Genomic DNA, 6,000 nt, shown 5'->3' with positions numbered 1-6,000 from the left:
CTCCTCATCAACCCTTTCTAAAGAACAAACCAGGCACACTCTCCGTGCCCCTCCGACACTCCCAGCTCAACCGTCGTCAATCCCCTTGAACAATCCAATTGGGCCCTGGGCATTCCCACCCCTGGAAAAACCTCTGCTTCCCAAAGCTCACATCCTCACCGGTGTCAAGAGCCATCTGATCTAAGAGACTGCGCACAGCACGAGGGGCTCAGCAGTAGAGGCCACTTTCAGCTTTTACTGGCCATGCTGGCAAGGCAGCTCTGCGCTCCCCGGGCTTGGGAGACAGCAGGAAGGCTACAGCCCCTCGCAGGGAACGAGCTGGGTCAAAACAGAAGAGGAACAGTTAATAGCTCTCTGGATCCGCACTATTCTGCATGCTTACAGCAGGGCAGGGGGGCTGCTGCTCCCCATTGCCAAGCTGCCTGCCCTAGATCAGACCCTGGTGCTCTGGAGTTTCCCAGCCTCGAGAGCAGCAAATGCTCTGGGCTTATCGCTGCATCAGAGCAGTTGGAAGACAGTTGAGTGTCTCTCTAAGTGCTGATAGAAGGGAAGGCTTTGCTCTTGGAGATAAGAAGCCCTCCCTGAGGAGCCAGGGGAGTTCGTTGGTATCAGAGTGTCTTCCAGCACTTTGCAGACACAGCCTTTGAACGGGCGAGATGGCGAGGCGGTCACGTAGACAGCAGACAGCGAGGGCTGTGTTTTTGAGGTCAATTAACTGAAGCCCTCGCTATCATCTATTTTCTTTTCCCTAGAATTATTTTTCTCCTGTTGATCGAGCCTTGGCGGTGACCTCACCGGCTCACCAAGCAGTAAACAGGCGAATCCTCACATTTTTGGAGATAGACTAATTTGGGAGAGATAGGCACTTCAGGAAGGTATTTCGGCCTAAGATTTTGAAATGCATAACAGCTCCCTTTTTCTGCCCTCTGCGCACGCTTGAGAAGCTGCCCAGCTCTTGCTGCGGGTTATAGAAGACACTGTTTCATAAGCAGCTCCTGTCCAGCTCGGGGGAAAGCAGGTGCGTCTGGAGAGAAGCTGTTCAGTGCCACCTCCAGAGAGAGCTCCCCGCACCATCCCGTGGCAGCACATCCAGTCTCTGGTGGTGAGTGTCAGCCGATGCTCGTGCATTAGGAAAGCAGAACGTCTAGGCCACCTTCAGCTGGAGGAATTCGCTAGATCTGATGCCCAGTGTTGGGTAATTTGGGTGCGTGTAATAAATCAGGGCACGCGGAGGGAGGCTGTTCTCTATCATACATTCAAAGCATTTGAAAAGAAGCAGGTCAAATATTTTGGTGAGGCAGAGGCTGTTTTTACACAACGCTGCTCTTACAGTTTCAGCATACATTATATGGGAAAAAAAAATATGTCTTTTTTCATTTTAAGCTCGCTGCCCAGTCATTTTCCTGGGCCCTTCCTGGCTGAACTGTGAAGGACGAATGCCCCCCACAGGCAGCTCATGCTCTCTAAAGTCCTGGTCCATTTTCTCTCCCTGTTTACACCCAAAGGAAACTGCCACATTTCCAAATATAGGTCTTTTCATCCAAATAAGGGGCGGGGAGGGAAATTAGAATGTTGTTAAAAAATAATCGATGTGCAAGGCAGAAATTTAAGAGCAGTGCAAAAGAGCGGTGCAAAAATTCTGCACAGGCTGGAGAAAGACTGGCAACGCAGACACCCCCACCCTGGGTCTTACAGCTCACCGATGGAAACCCTCTGCCATCTGCTGGTACAAGTTACCAAAGCAAAGGCTGCGATTAGAAGCGATTGCCTTATAATATACATCTTTAAAGTATACAAGCACCTGTCTAGGAGAAAGGTTACCTATTTTGGTCTAGTAAAAGATACTGCAAACCTCTGCGTATCCTCTAGCTTCGGAGTAGGCAGAGAACAAAGGCTTTTGTCAGCACAGCTCTTGGCCAGGGATTTGTACAGCACCCAACAAAGCCACATGAGTCAAATACCTCTGTGTGAGGACTGATACACCGGCAACACTCGGCTTTTACCAGCTTCTTTCCCTGGCGGAGTGTGGACATCCACATGCAGAACTGCAAGTAGCACAGTCTGGAGCAGGAGGGCGAATACAAACTGAAAAGGTGTAAAAGAAAATGAAACCACCTTTTTGTCACCTGCCTTCTTACTCATAGAAGCCTCACCTTTTCGGCAACGCCAGCAAGGAAGGTGGATGCAATTAACAAGAGAAAGGTTTTAAATACTCAACCTTTGTCAGCGAAATCCTGCTGCTGCACCTCAGTGTATTTTTAGTTCTGGGCTTCGATACTCAGCTGAAGCTCCTCGAGATGTCCTGGCCCCGCCGGCACCGCTTTCACAACAGCGCTGCCAGGCTCACGTTGCAGACGGGTTTGGGGGTTCAGAGCCCCTTCATTGCGTCCAAGAAAATCAAGTTAAGAGTCTGGATTTTTGTTCTTCCTTTTCCTGCTTGATAAAAGACTCTGACCCTGCTGGCCTGTCTGCATTTTCTAACCAGTTCATATCTGGTCTTATAAAGATTATTTATTCCTACGGACCATGCCACATCCCTACTCATAGGCTATCGCAAGTGCAATAGCCATCGCAAAGGAAGATGCGAACCAGGGCTCAGACGTACAGCCTTGCCCAGTAACAGCAGCAGACGGCTGGGGGCAAAGGAACAGACTTGAGAGGAAGAATCACAGAATGGTTCGGGTTGGAAGGGACCTTAAAGATCATCTAGTTCCAAACCCCCGCCCTGGGCAGGGACACCTCCCACTAGACCAGGCTGCTCAAAGCCACATCCAGCCTGGCCTTGAACCCCTCCAGGGATGGGGCATTGACAACTTCCCTGGGCAACCTGTTCCAGTGCCTCACTACCCTTACAGTAAAGAATTTTTTCCTGATATCCAATCTAAATCTACCCTCTCTCAACTTGAGGCCGTTACCCCTCATTGTATCATAACACTCCCTGATCCAGAGTCCCTCCCCATCCTTCCTCCAGGCCCCCTTTAGGAACTGGAAGGGGCTGGAAGGTCTCCCCAGAGCCTTCTCTTCTCCAGGCTGAACCCCCCCAACTCTCTCAGCCTGTCCCCACAGCAGAGGGGCTCCAGCCCTCTGATCATCTTCGTGGCCCTCCACTGGACCCGCTCCAACAGGTCCATGTCCTTCTTGTGCTGAGGGCTCCAGAGGTGGAGGCAGTGCTCCAGGTGGGGTCTCACCAGAGCAGAGCAGAGGGGCAGAATCACCTCCCTCGATCTGCTGGCCACGCGTCTTTTCATGTGGCCCAGGATGCGGTTGGCTCTCTGGGCTGCATTAAGAAAAGCGGGTTCGTTTCCGAGGCACAGAGTGGGTTAGGATACCGAGCTGGTTCCAGCCCTCCCCGCTCCTCAGTAGGCAGCAGAGGAACTTTATGACAGACGGGTGTTTTTCCAAGCTCGGGAAACGTCTGGGCCAATAAACCAGGATTTCCTTTCAATCAGCTCAGAGAATTCGATCACCGTTATTTGATGTAACGTAGCTTGAAAACAATCCTTGGCTCCAAAACAGTTATCTCCAAAGCTATTTGTATTTTTCTTCTCTGCATCTCATTGCAGCTCTTGTGCTTTTCCTTCCCACTGTTTATCTTTCACAACACCGAGCCTTGCCTGTACTTCCTGTTTGGCCATGGGGTTAGTAGTTTTCTCATTTGCTGTTATTTTTGACTTCCATCCAAGCTTTGTATGATATTAATAGCTATTTCACAGAACCGTAATCTTCCTCAAACCAGTCCTAATATTAGCAGGAGAAAGAGCCAAGAACCACTGCCGAGGCCCGAGGGACTCGAGCTCTTGAATTCCTGCTGGGTTCTGCCAGCACTGCCCACAGCCCAGCTCAGCCCCTGCCCCACGGAGCCAAAACATCTCCCCGTCATCACCCAACTCGCACGGCCCCATCCTGGCCACGGCAGGCAACGGAGAAGCAGCTTGCACAAGCCAAAGCCTGCAGAAAGCACACGCTTACGCGAGGATTCGAGAATTAGAACTCATTGGTAGCCTAATGGACGCCTCAGTCCAATCACGATATAGCAATCACTTACCATTCATCCAGTTACAGCAGTGCTAACAACTAATATCCAAATTGCTCAATTTCTATTACAGGTTTTCAGTAATAGGAAAAAAAAATGAACACCATAGACAAAAGCATCTACCCCATTCCTCTAATGAATTCTCTCTGCTTCCTTTGCACCGCTGCAGTGACTCATTGGCATCCTGAGGGGGAAAAACTATATTGATGGGTTTTTTCTTCTTCTTCTGGGAGGAATACGATTATAAGGTTGATGGTTTCTTCCTCCTCAGTTTAGGGTCTACTTGGGGCTATTTTTTTTTTTTTTTAATGCATTTTCTGTTACTCTCTGTACTTGAGTCTTCACAGAGCTACAATTCCATGTTACATCCAGATACACTATGTATTCTGTGTTCTACCTATATTTTTTTCTGTTACCTCTAAGGCCTCTAAGTTTCGTCACCTGGCAAAACCGTGTTCTCCAATAATCAGCAATGGATCACTGAGGAGCTGCTAATAGCCCTGGGGCCGTCCTGTGCTCGATGACTGCAGGCTGACCCTCTGTTAGCGCTACCTCCTCCTTAAGGCACTACGTCGGGTTTATCACAGGCACAGCCACTGTAACCCACAAACACACAAAACTGCAAATTCCATCGCTAAAAATCAATTAGGAAATAGACACCTTGTTGCTAGGCAGTTGTTGTTACAGGTAAACAAGCCAAACAAACTACAGCAAAGTTTAGGGCAGGTCAGGACAGCTCCAGATAAAACCAGCCCTACAAGCCCCAGTGCCAAGCTCTTACGGAGTCACACGGGGCCTTTGGTCTTTTAATGGTGACATATTTACATTCTGCAGCCCAGTACCCTTCTCTTCTATCACCTTAGCCCTCTTGCTTTCTAAACGCTTTGATGCTAACAAGCTCCTTTTCAGTGGGGAGGAGGACTCCAGGGGTGAGTTCAGATCCTGCTGCTCTGCCCGCTGGTTTTCCATTCCTGTTTGCGCAGACCCCAGTCCCATTTTGTCAAGTGAAGGTAGTAGCGTCAAGACAGGGAGACCAGGATGCTTTCTTTTCTGGTTTAAGCTTTTCTCTTTCACTTTTGTTTCCCGAGACAGATTGTTTAATCAGACCCTGCCCTGAAGGAAGTACTTTCTCTATTTAAGATTCAGTCTATAAATTAGACTCCATACAGCCCAGTGTATCGGCTGCGGTGTGGAAGAGGCACAGCCCAAGCCGTTGCTCCCTGACGGTGACACCAAGCCGCAGCAAAAATGAGGTGACTGCACAGCACCTATTCTTGTAGCAGCTCCCAAAAAGAGTGGCTTTGTGTTGACAAAGCTTGGCACAACGTCCTTGTTTTGAACCACAGAATAGTTAAGGTCAGAAGGGACCTCTGGATGTCACCTTGTCCAACCCCCTGCTCAAGCAGGGCCACCTACAGCAGGTTGCCTTTGACCACGTCCAGACAACTTTTGAATATCTCCAAGGATAGGACCCACAATCTCTCTGGGGCAATCTCTGCCAGTACTCATCATCCTCACAGTTAAAAGAAGAGAAGTTTCCTGACATCCAGATCAATGCTCAAGAGTTTCAGTTTTTGCCCACTGCTTCTTGTCCTGGCCTTGCGCACCACTGGAAAAGCCTGGCTCTGTCTTCTTTGCACGCTCCCTCAGGTGTTTATATACATTTCCAAGATCCCTCTGAGCCTTCTCTTCTCTAGTCCAGAAGCCCAGCTCTCTCAGCCTTTCCCCGTATGAGAGGTGCTCCAGTCCAACATCTTCATGGCTCTTTGTTGGGCTCTATCTTTTCATTGAGCCATCTCCTGCTGCATCCTTCAGATGAAGGTGCAGCCCCAGTTTCCTCCCCATGGGGAAGAAATTCACTTCAGAAGAGGCTTTTCCTATTCTTTGATCAATAATATTTGAAATCCTTTTCCACATGATGTCTCCTGTGCAACAGTTGGTGTCTCCTTGCAGCCTAAGGCAACCAG

The sequence above is a fragment of the Rissa tridactyla genome, chromosome 24 (genome assembly GCF_028500815.1).
Source record: "Rissa tridactyla isolate bRisTri1 chromosome 24, bRisTri1.patW.cur.20221130, whole genome shotgun sequence".
In the NCBI taxonomy this organism is placed as follows: Eukaryota; Metazoa; Chordata; class Aves; order Charadriiformes; family Laridae; genus Rissa; species Rissa tridactyla.
Note: the sequence above shows the minus strand (reverse complement) of the source record.